Genomic DNA, 12,692 nt, shown 5'->3' with positions numbered 1-12,692 from the left:
TTATAATTAGTGGATGATGAGCAGTGAGGAGGACCAGAAGTCATGTTGTCACCATCTTGGATTTGGTGGGTTTTGGCCGGCTTCTTTATTGCATCCTGTTTTTACTTATGTTTTGAGACAGGGTCTCACTGTGTTGCCCAGGCTAGAGTGCAGTGGCACAATCATGGCTCACTGCAGCTTCGACCTTCTGGGCTCAAGTGATCCTCCCACCTTGGCCTCTTGAGTAGCTGGGACTACAGGCGTGTGCCACCATGCCTGGCTAATTTTTAAATTTTTGTTGTTGTTGTCGTTGTTGAGATGGGGTTTTGCTATGTTGCTCAGGCTGGTCTCAAACCCCTGGACTCAAGAGATCTACCTGCCTTAGTCTTCCAAAGTTCTGGGATTACAGGTGTGAGCCACTGCACCGGACCCTGCATCCTGTTTTATCAGCAGGTCTTGGTGACATGTATCTTGTGCTGGCCTTCTGAGAAGGGCTAAATACCTGGGAATGCAGCCCAGTAGGTCTCAGCCTCAAATTACCCAGCCCCTGTTCAAGATGGAGTTGCTCGGGTTCCAACTCCTGTGACACTACCTATATTTACATTTGATTATCCTGGGCTGTCTTTAATTACAGGTGCAGCTAGGATGTCCCATGCGCCTCCAGTGGAACACCCCCACTCCCACGGGGCTGCCCTGGGTGTAAATGTTGCTGGAGCCTCTCAGAGCAGTCCTCGCCTCCGCCTGTCCCCTGACCTGTGCTAGTCACGGCAGCAGCTCATGTCCTAATTCTCCAGCTGCATCCCGGCAGCTGCAGGTCTATGGCCGCGCACTGCTGACAGGCGCCCTAGCTTTTCCACACCAGACGGCCGTCCACACGATTTCCCTAAAACTCCAAAGTAACTGCATCCAACATTTGTTTAAAAGCACTCATGACTCTCCAGACGACTCCAGATAGAGTTCAGATGCCTGAAGCCGGCTGCCCTGCCAAGAGGGTTCCTGGGAAGTTTGGGGTTTCCCGTGGGTCTCGCCACTACCCCTCTGACAGGAAACAGCAGACCTTGGCTGCCCCAAAGCTGGCTCTTCCTGCTGCGGGCGAGCGTGTGGCTGACCCGCAATGGCAAATTCCCGTATGCACCCTCCCCTCTGGTGTGGGCTCCAGATCATTTTCTTCCCCCACAAAAATGTGAGGGAAGGTCTGCATCAGTGCTCTTGTGTGAGGGAAGGTCTGCATCAGTGCTCTTGGAATAAACTCATCAGCAGGAGTGTGTGTGGGGAGAGAGGAGTGCAGACGCCTTGTTTTTTTATGTGTAAAAAGGAAACTAGTTTGATGCCAATGTATGTATTTACTTATTTATTAGAGAAGGGCGTCTCATTATACTGCTCAGACTGGATTTGCACTCCTGGACTCAAGTGTTCTTCCTGCCTCAGTCTCCAGAGTAGCTGGGACTACAGACTCATCCTACTGCACCCAGGCTGGAATTTCAATTTCAATTTCAATGGCTGGAAATCAAACTTTTCTTATTGCAGTATACTTATGGTGCTGTAGTGTTGTGGCGTGGGCACAACCAGTATTGTTTTGTATGCTGTTAGAATGAATGCCTTCCAGATTTATTGGGAGAGGTCCATCCACGTCCAAAGTTCCAACTCTCTTACAATCTTTAATGTGCAAACGGGGGTGGAGTACCAAGAAGAACCTGAGAGAGGCGGAGAAGAGAGTCACCCTGTTGTCTCCCTCCAGTGTCAGCCTAACCATCAGTGTGAACTGGAACACACCCCCAAGGTGCACTTATGTGTGAGTGTGTGCATGTGTGTGTGTCATTGCTGTGGGGTAGATAATGACCAGTACCTACAGGCTGGAAAGGAAAGAGGCGAGGAAGTGAGAGGGAGGAAGAGGTAAGACAGGAGAGGCCAGAAGTATGTGACTGTAAGGAATTAAGAGCAGTTTAATGGAGAGTCAACATTGAGGAGTACTCCAGTTCATTCCTTTGCCTGTTCGGACAGGATGATTACACACACACACACACACACACACACACACTCTCCAGCCTAGGTTTATGACTGCCTCACCTGAATGGCAAAGCTCCACTTGCAGGTAGAGTCAAATTCAAATGGTATTTGGGTCTCCGTCATCTCTGTTTTACTTACTTCTCTTCCTTATTGAGTCTCTTTAGCTGATGCCATCCCTGGTGGGCCAGTGCCTCTAGTGTGGGTATTTCTTCTGGCTTCCTAGCCTTTTACTTCCTTCAAGAGTAAGGTGAGATTGAGCATGGCAGAAGCAGCCTGGACACAGACCAGACCCTGCTGTGCTAGGGACACGACAGATACCAACCTTCTAGCAGCCGCTGCCCTGGAAGGCTCCCGAGAGGCTTGATTATTTGAGGACAATGCATGAACTTTCACATTTTGTTCTAGGTCATTATGTGACCTATTATGTGTAGGGTACTCTTGTGCAAATATCACTACGATGGCATTTTCTTGGCTGACATTTTCACTCATTGAAATGAAAAGGAATTTGCACTGATTGGGCTGTTTGTTGTTGTGTATTTAAAAATGGCCTTCACACCTTTTTTAAGTGTGAGGCACTCCCTTTTAAAAAAAAATATTTTAGCAGGAAGCTAAAACAAAACATCTAACAGTGGAGGTGCACTCTTTGAAATAATTGCCTCCCATCTCCCGCCCCATCCACTCAGTTCCTTTTTCCTCCCACCGTGCCCCTGAGAGACTCAGAAGACTCCTGCTAAGGCTTAAGGGAGTATAGCCTCCCAGTGCAGGGTGAGGCACTGTGCAGTCCTCTGGGGATCTGGAAGAAGGAAGATCAGGGGATGATACAACTGTTTATAGAAGTCAGCATGTGCATGATGATCCTTATCTCTGCGTGGAGTTTTTCATAATTCTTGCTTTGCGTATTTTCTAATTTTCCAAATGGGAACATATGTTTCTCATTAAAAATTGTGAGCAAAATATACATGCATATGAAAAAAAGAGAGGATAACATAATGTAGAAATATAGCTTGCAGGGTTATTGGATTGTGGATGATTCGTCTCTTCATTTCCTAAAATGTCCTCAATAGTAACAGCAAAGAGACTTTGGGAGACAGAGGCACATGGATGAATTGTAATGTTTTCTTGAATAGTGACCCAGCCGAAGAGAATGCCTACTATTATTAGGTAAGGCTTAATAGAAAGATATGATTAGACCAGGTGTGGTGGCTCACACCTGTAATCCCAGCACTTTGGGAGGTCAAGGCAGGTAGATCCTTGAGGTCAGGAGTTTGAGACCAGCCTGGGCATCATGGTGAAACCCCACCTCTACCAAAAATACAAAAATTAGTTGGGTGTGGTGGTGCAGGTCTGTGATCCCAGCTACTCGGGAGGCTGAGGCAGAAGAATTGCTTGAACTCGGAAGGCAGAGGTTGCAGTGAGCCGAGATCATGCCACTGCAGTCCAGTCTAGGTGATAGGGCAAGACTTTGTCTAGGAAAAAAAAAAATAATGAATGTTGGACTTACAAAAATTTGCTAAAATTATATTAACTGATAGTAACCTGTAGTAACTTTTGATTTAGTAATAAAGTTTCTCTCAGGCACATCTTTTCCTTCTAGTTTCCGGGGTACACATGGGTGATCCAGCCGCTCTCACATGGAGGCACGCCTCCTGGACCTGCCCCAAGAGATGCATCGGCTGGCTGCAAATCAACGCCTCCAACTCAAGTTTCCACGTGAGATTTGGGCTTCGTGTTTGATATCTATGCCAAGGCTGCCCTGGACAGCTCCCTCGCCTAGTTCCAGCAACTCCGGGGGAGATGGTACCTCTCTGTGAACTCTCCCTGATTTAAAGTAACCGTCTCTTCAACATAGACCATATTTTACATCTCAAATGCACCCTTCAGATTTGGTGAAAACTATCCAGCTGTTTCACGTGACGTGGTGACAGAGATGTAGTGTTTAGTTTTATTTTTTAGAAATGTAGCTTTGACCGGGCACGGTGGCTCACACCTGTAATGCCAGCTCTTTGGGAGGCCGAGGCAGGTGGATCACCTGAGATCAGGAGTTCAAGACCAGCCTGAGCAAGATGTCGAAACCCCATCTCAACTAGAAATACAAAAATTAGCCTGGTGGCGCATGCCTGTAATCATAGTTACTTGGGAGGCTGAGGCAGGAGAATCACTTGAGCCCGGGAGGCAGAGGTTGCAGTGATCTGAGATTGCGCCACTGTACTCCAGCCTGGGTGACACAGTGAGGCTGTCTCAAAAAAAAAAAAAAAAAAAGACAGAGAGAGAGATATATAGTTTTTATTTACAGAGAATTACATTCTTTATTCACAGAATAGTGGTTATAAATTTTATTAGTGACACCAAATTGAGAAGGAGCTAGCAGCAATCAGGGGATTTTATGGAATGATCGAAGATGCAGGCTGTGGCATCAAACCACAGTTTCCAGCCCTGACTTCACTGACAGCAACCACCTCGGAGATCTGGAACAAACTCAGTCTACTCATCTTGGTGGGTTCTCACTGCAGGGCCTCAGTGTGTGGTAGTGAGGGTTAGCTGAGATGCACGTGAAGAACTTAGGGCAGTGCCTGGTTGCACTAGCGGCGGGTGCAGCCAGCTGGTCTCTGAGGGTGCCTGTGAGCCCGGCAGCAGTCCAGTTGCTGAGGCCCCGTACTGGCTACTCTGTGACTAAGTCAGTGTATTTGTTTCCCATTGTTGCCATCACAAACTACCTCAAACCTCAAATGGCTGAAAACAATCTAGCTGTACACCGTACAGCTCTGGAAGTCGGAACTCCAGAACGGGGCAGCTGGGCTGGTTCCTCCCAAGGCTCCGGGGGGAATCTGCTTCCTGGCCTTTTCCAGCTTCTAGAGGCTGCCTGTGTTCCATGTGGCTCCACATTGCCCTGACCTCTGCATCTGTCCTCACATCTCCTTCTCTGGATGTGACCCTCCTCCCTCTCTCACGAGGACCTGTGATCACACTGAGCCCACCCAGATGATCTGTAAGAATGATTTGTGATCCTAATGTCTAAAAATGGAGTGGCTTCTGTCACGTGTGTAAACCAAAAACAAAATTCTAAGCCCTCAGTCATCTATACGGACCCCTCCTCTCAGCAAAGGCATTCCAAAGCTAACTTGCAAAACTAGTTCAGGCCATGATGGGAAGGGGAGCCGGACATGCTTCATTATACACTCTGCTCTTTTGGAATTACTGATAGAGCCGAAGCTTTAAGTCTGAGAAGAAACATTTACAGTTTATTATCTCTGACACCTGCTGCCTGGAGGCTTCGCCTGCATGATAAAACCTTGGTGTCCACAACCCCTTATCATCATCCAGACATTCCTTTCTACTGATTCAGAAAATCTCTGATGGACACACCTGGGGAAAACCATAAAAACAGCAAGGAACTGACACTGCCAGAGGCCTCTTGAGAATTCCTGCCTGTAGGAACTTGGATGCCACCTCCGGATGAGACAGCGGCTGCCCAGAGGCTGTGTGTGAGAGGAGTGTCTGCTGTGCTAGCCTTCTGAGCCACTGCTTGGGTTTGCCATTCCCCTCATTACTGCTTTTAGTAATCGGATCATGTCATTCCCATCACTCACGGGAAAATAAACAATGAAAAAACATTGTATTGTGAATGTGTGCTTGATTGGGTATATGTGAGTCTCTGGCAATAAACCATGTTTAAGCATTGCAAATTGGTTACTGGGTCATTGTGAAACCTGACTTTGATCTTAGTTAGCACACAGGCCACACAAGAACCCGATTACAGTAACAATTAAAATGAACATAATACCAGATAACCAGCACGTCTCCCATCTCAAGATTCTTAACTAGAGTGATCACATCGGCAACATCCCTTTTGCCATGTAAGACAGTCACCGGTTTTGGGGATTAGGAGGTAAGACATCTTTGGCAAGGGGCATTATTCTGCCGGCTACACCCCAGTGTCCACTGACTGAGGACTGACGACTAGGTGGCCATAGAGGGCTTGGTTGATGTGCTCCTGATCCAGACCTTCCCTGATGGATGAATTCAGGTGCAGATGGCACTTTTTTTTTTTTTTTTTTTGAGACAGAGTCTCACTCTTTCACCCAGGCTGGAATGCAGTGGCGTGATCTCGGCTCATTGCAACCTCCACCTCCTGGCTTCAAGTGATTCTCCTGCCTTAGCCTCCCAAGTAGCTGGGATTACAGGTGTGTGCCACCACACCTGGCTAATTTTTTGTATTTTTAGTAGAGACAGGGTTTCACCGTGATGGCCAGGCTGGTCTTGAACTCCTGACCTCAAGTGATCCACCCGCATCGGCCTCCCAAAGTGCTGGGATGACAGATGTGAGCCACCGTGCCCTGCCCAGATGGCACTTTTGCCATCAGTTTATTAAGGAGGAGGGTGATGAGAGCAACTCATGAAATGTGTTTTTCTTGCCCCTGAGCATCTCCTCTGCCATGGCCATGGTCCTCATGGGGACAGGTGGCAGTGTACCTATCACATGGGGAGAATGACGGCAGGTTTTCTCCTGTGTTTCCACAGAGGGGCCTTTTCATACCTTCACATCAGCCGGTGAAAGCTGGGGTGGCCTGTAGGTGGCAGGAAGGACCTCATGATAGCAGAGGGCAGACGTGGATAGAAAGGTGAACTGTGCAGGATGAGGAATCTCCATCAAGTGATGAAGTTCTTTTCTCTAGACAAAAGCATCCATAAATCATAGCAAAATTGCATCTTTGATAAGTAAGGTAAAGCTATTCCACAAAAAGACAAAGAATTTCAATTTTATGTTTTAAACTTTTGCCGAAAAATGTGTTTACAATAGAATTGCAGCTGCCAATGAACATTCCGTAAAATGAGTTATTTTTAGTGGATGATAACAAATACGTGAAAAAAGAAAAGAAAAATCACAAATGCGAACGTGTATCTTCTGGAGCGTAGAGGGCAAATACATTCTGACTGCTCCAAAATGGATGATGGGGACGATATGTACAAATGAGGTAGTGACTACTGCTTTAGGGAAGCAGTCCTTAACCTTTTTAGTCTCAGGTTCGTTCGGTAATCTGGGGAAGTGTCTCGGCGCGTTACCACCTGTGCACTGTTGTGCAAGTCACATTAGCGGTATCTGGCTGACCTCTCCAACTGCATCCGCAGACCCCAGCTGAAGATCCCCCTGCAGCTGCTTCTTCCAGCTTCTGGTGGAAGGGCCTTTGGGCTAAGGGTGGGAGGGAGATAGAGGAACAACCTTCCTTTTCACTGTGGCTTGACATTTAAATCATAGTGTTACCTAGAGAACTTCTGTAAAATTACTGGTGAAACATTTTCAGTTTGATGTCTGCTCTTTCGTTGTTCCTGGGGCCATGTTAGATTTAAATCTGAAGACTAAATTTTTTTTTTTCTGTTCTGTCTTCCTCCTGTTATCGAGGCTTCCTAGCATGAATAAATCTGCCAGACCTATGGTTCTTACCTAGTGGGCAACTGTGCCTCAGCCTGGAGGACGTTTGGCAATGTCTGGAGACATTTTTGCTTGTCATTATTGAGGGGTATGTGCTCCTGGCATGGAGCGGGTGGAGGCCAGGGATGCTGCTGAACATCCTACGTTGCACAGGACAGTCCCCAGTGCAAAGAATGATCTGGCTCCACATGTCAGCAATGCGTCGGTTGAGAAACCCTGCGCTAGACAATTAAATCATTTCACTATAGGAGCCTACCTAATTTTCTGTGTAGAGATTCATTTGGAGGTCCCTCTTCAGGGGGATTAAGAGGGCAATGTTCAAAGTTGACGTTGCTGTTTAATATTACCAGGCACTTTGTTTAAACAAAGATAAAGATGTTCACCAAGACTTCCAGTCACTTCCCATTGAAGTGAACATATCTTAGAATTGCTGACAGACTTTGGAGAAAAAACATGTTTTAGTAAGCAGTACAATCAATGAAAAGGAAAATAAAAGAGGAACTACAGAAGAGTAGAGAATACGCATAATTCTACTGCCGTCACATGTACTTAGAATTGCACTTGTGTAATTATAATTTTGATTTTTTTTTTTTTTTTTTTTTTGAAACAGTCTCACTCTTTTGCCCAGGCTGGAGCGCAGTGGTACGATCTTGGCTTACTGCAACCTCCACTTTCTGGGTTCAAGCGATTCTCCTGCCTCAGCCTCCTGAGTAGCTGGGATTACAGGCACATGCCACCACACCTGGCTAATTTTTGTATTTTTAGTAGAGATGGGGTTTCACGATATTGGTCAGGCTGGTATTGAACTCCTGACCTCAAGTGATCCACCTGTCTTGGCCTCCCAAAGTGTTAGGATTACAGGCGTGAGCCACTGCGCCTGGTCTAATTTTGATCTTTAATATTGCTTCTAAATTACATCTCTCTTGTTTATTTTTTGATAACTCTCTTCCAATGTCAATTTCAATACGTCCATTCTCCTGCTCCCAAATCTGCTTCTCTTCCTTAAACCCTGTCTTCCAGCATGCAGCACCAGGCTCAGCCATCCGGGCCTCCTCCCCCATCTCACCTCTGGGCGCTGGACTGGTTTCCTCTCAAGGCCTCTTACATTTGCCCCCTTTCTGAGTCATCTCTGCTACTGCCTGGGTTCACAACCCCCTTCAGCTTCTACACTACCATCTTAACTGCCTCTTAACCACTCTCTCCAAGCCCAGCCTGAAACCTCCCCTTATCTCATAAACCCCCATTACTGACAGAATAGTTTTTGTAAATAAAAAATCTGTTCACTAAACTGAGGCTTTAAATTTGAGTAGCTTCTATTTACTTAAACATGTACTTACAGTCCAGAAAAAACCCTTCCATAACGCAATACATGAGGTTCAAACACATTCTACCACGTAGCATGCAGGATGATGTTATTTGAGATCCGTGAGCTGCCTGGGGTGATCCTGGCCACCTGACTGGCTGGATTCCAAGGGTTCTTGTGTAAGATCCAAATACATCCCTGTGATCGCTGCTGCCAGGGACTCTCCTGTGGAGGTTGCCTGCTCTGGGCTTAAATCCCACCGGGGCAGATTCTGGGCCCTTTGGCTGAATAAGCACCAGTGATCCCAGGAATCATTTTGGAACATTGGCCTGATCTCTGACTATTGTAATTGGAGAATACTGGGGACACAGGGGGCCAACTGCCACCTTTCTCGTTGCCTAGCCCCTTCTCCCATCCACATCCTCTTCTGTAGAAGCAATATTGTTTGAGAACAGGAATCTGGGCAGAGGATGGGAGCCTCGTGCCAAGCCCATTATAGCTGAAACCAGGGGAGCACAGAAGGGAGTCGGCTCTGGGCTTCAAAGTATTGCATACAGGCCTTTTCGATTTGACCTCAACATACATTTCAGGGCTCCTCTCCTGCTGCTGTATTCTTCTTATCCCCCTCCCAACACACGTACTCGAGCACATAAACACACACACACCCTCTAGACCCTTCCAAGTCCATCTTCAGAGACTTTCCTTGGTCGCTGTTCTCTCAAGCCACCTCGATGATGCCGTTTCCCTGTTTGCCCGCTTGTAGATCTCTATTTCTTGATCATCTAATCCCAGTATGAAGCCTCTCAATCATTCAACAAATGGGCTTCAACAAATATAGTTGTCTCTTGGTATCTGATTGATTCCAGGATCCTAGTGAACACTGAGCTCTGTGGATGCTCAGGTCTCTAATATAACATGGTGTAGTGTTTGCATATAACCTATGCAAATGTAAACTGTGTAACATCCTCCCATACGCTTGAAATCATCTCTAGATTATGTATAATACCGAATACAGTGTAAATGCTGTACAAATAGCTGTTTATTGTATTGTTTTAAAATTTGTATTATTTTTTATTGATGTGGTTTTTTTTACTTTTTTTCCAAATATTTTCCATCTGCAGTTGGTTGAATCTGTGGATGCGGAACCTGCAGGTACCAGAGGCCAAATGTACAGTGTGCTAATATAAAAATTGGTAAAGGAGGGTTAGGCTGTCCTGAGGCTCACAGTCCAGTGTGGGAGACAGGACATTTAACAGAAAGTCCCTATGGAGCTTAAGTGTTGGGCTGGGGCGTTCTGGGGGTGTTCAGGGCACCTCAGTGTGCTCGCCATCTCTCCCTCAGACTGCAGCCCCCTTGGGCCAGATACTGTCTCTTCAACTTGGTACCAAGTACTCAGCAAGTGCCAAGCCAAGCCCAGGGCAGGCAGCCAATTATTTTTTGTTAACTGAATGCGTAAGTCTTAGAATGGAGCCTGACCGTGTCACATGTATGGTAGGAACATGTTGGAGGCAGGGAAATGTTTTCAAGGTTGTGGAAACCTTTGCAGAGTGAACAGGGCCACGCTCCATATCCTGCTTTCTCCAGGCCTTTAAGGAAGTGTGTCAGACGCCCACAGGCAGAGCTGGAAAACGTGGCCTTTGCTAAAGATACAGAAGAGTCCGGAGACGCACAACGGCTAGGTCATTGGTGGTGAGGGACTTTATTTGCAGTGAATTTGGAGTTAGGAAGGAAGTTGCCGCTGGGCGGGTCCTCCCTGTGTCCTGCTGCGGCCCAGTGATGGAGGTCTGCTTACACATGTTTGCCAGGTTTTCAGGCCAGCAACAGGATTCTGTTATTTCTCTAGTGCTTGTCTGATCATGAAGTAGTGATTTTTGAGAAATCCTTGGACCTGGTGTGAGGCTCAAAGACTCCCTTGTTCTGGACAGTGTTGGAAAATCCTGGAAAAATGCTTCCTCTGGGGCCCTGTGTATCTTCCATCTGGGGAAACCATTAAAAGCGATCAGGTAAAGAAATATTTTTGTGATATGTTGTGACTTTCTTAAAGTAATAAAGTAGAAGAGATTTTAAATGAAAAATATACATAATTGCAAAATCTCTTGATTCTTAGCTATTTCTGAACAGATTTCATGCCCCCCGTATAACCTTTTGTTGGGGAAAGAGGAGAAAGGAAAGGAAAAACTAAAATAACTTTTGTTTTCATAGTTCTGTTTTTTTAATCCTTTGCTAAACCCATTTTCCATGGTTGGTCATATGATTTGGATTGAAAGGACTTTTCCTCTGGCCTTGGAGCATGGAGGCAGCTAACATGTTTGTGCAGTGGTTCACGCCTGTAATCCCAGCACTTTGGGAGGCTGAGGCGGGAGGATCACCTGAGGTCGGGAGTTCGTGACCAGCCTGGCCAACACGGTGAAACCCTGTCTGTACTAAAAATATAAAAATTAGCTGGTTATGGTGGCGCATGCCTATAGTTCCAGCTACTTGGGAGGCTGAGGCAGGAGAATCACTGGAACTGGGAGGTAGAGGTTGCAGTGAGCCAAGATCACGCCACTGCTCTCCAGCCTAGGCGATAGAGCAAGACTCCATCTCAAAAAAAAAAAAAGTACATGAATAAATAAATAACAGCTTCTTGTTTAATCAGTTTTCTCTATCGTTATAAATTCTATCTCATTGACTTATTCTTCAATCTTTATTATTTTTTCTTTTCTACTGATTTTGTGTTTAATGTATTTATACTGTTTCTAGTTTTTGAAGGCAGAAACTGAGGTCATTGATTTGAAGCCTTTCTCCTCTCCTAATAGAGGCATTTCATGCTGTAAAGTTTCCCCAAAGTACTGATTTAATAACATCCTACAAATTTTGATATTTTTACTTTCATTTTTTATTAATTTCAAAATACATTCTAATTTCCCTTTTGATTTTATAATATTTTTATAAGTATTTTTCAGTTATGAAAATAAAGTACTGATAAATGCTACCTGGAACCATCAAGAATGACCCTTGAAAACATTCTGCTAAGTGAAAGAAGGGCAGTCACGAAAGACCACATATTGTATGATTCAATTTGCATGAAATCTCCACAGTCGGTCAATCCACAGGGCCAGAAAATAAATCTGTGGAGTACAGAGCATCTCCCGGAAGCCAGGGGTTGTGAGGAGGAGGAAATGGAGAATAATTGCTAATGGGTATCACAGTTCCTCTTAGGGTGATGAAAACCTTCTGGAGTTAGGCAGTGGTGAGAGCTGGACAGCTTTGTCAACATACCAAGAACTATTGAATTGTATGCTTTAAAAGGACGAATATTATGGTCCGTGAATTGTCTTTTAATAAAGGTCTTATTTTAAAAAACAAGCTAGGCACCTAGGGTATAAAATTGAAGGAGGCTCTGATTCTCAGGGCCATGCAAATGCAGGGTTGGCACCTATGAGTGTGGCCCTCCTGAAATGTTGTGCCTTAGGCACCTGGCTTGCCTCTCCCTAATTCAGGCCCTCAGGAGAAAGCTCTAATTCTGGTCAATTCGAAACAGGAGGACACGGCTTCTGGGAGACACTCGGTGCTCTAGAGAGAGGCATTTGGTCCGTTCTCTTCCTCTGGACATCACTGTGCCAACATGAAATGCTTCCAGTTGCGTCCAGCCTAGGATGGAGCGGGGTGGGGGGATATCTGATGACATTACGAACTGCTGCATCAACTCCCCCGAGTCCCTGCCTCTGGACCCCCGAGAGAGGACACAAGGAGTGTCCGGAGCCCATGTGACTCAGTGTCTCTTCCCATCACTTCGAGGGAAAATGGGGCTGCTTACACCGCACCGCAGCCCAAGCACCTGTGGCTGGAGAGGGGCTCGGGCGCCAGGAGTGAGGAGCCTGGTTCTGGGCCCGGGACCGGTACTAGTTAGTGGTGGGACCTGGAACAAATGGTACTAGTTAGTGGTGGGACCTGGAACAAATGGTACTAGTTAGTGGTGGGACCTGGAACAAA

At 46.1% G+C, this 12,692-nt stretch overlaps 1 protein-coding gene across 1 annotated transcript in view; it reads left to right on the top strand.

Annotated features, from left to right (window-relative positions):
• Positions 1 to 3,587: 3,587 nt before the first annotated feature.
• The window catches only part of SERPINB9 (serpin peptidase inhibitor, clade B (ovalbumin), member 9), a 23,974-nt gene continuing 14,869 nt past the window's right edge, over positions 3,588 to 12,692 (top strand). Inside the window, exon 1 of the mRNA XM_011984541.1 lies at positions 3,588 to 3,814. The gene's annotated coding sequence lies outside the window, so the exon portion shown is untranslated. The remainder of the gene's footprint in view (positions 3,815 to 12,692) is intronic.

This window comes from Mandrillus leucophaeus, unplaced genomic scaffold (assembly GCF_000951045.1).
Source record: "Mandrillus leucophaeus isolate KB7577 unplaced genomic scaffold, Mleu.le_1.0 Scaffold27, whole genome shotgun sequence".
NCBI classification, from domain to species: Eukaryota; Metazoa; Chordata; class Mammalia; order Primates; family Cercopithecidae; genus Mandrillus; species Mandrillus leucophaeus.
Note: the sequence above shows the minus strand (reverse complement) of the source record. Positions and strands in the feature narration are given on the sequence as shown.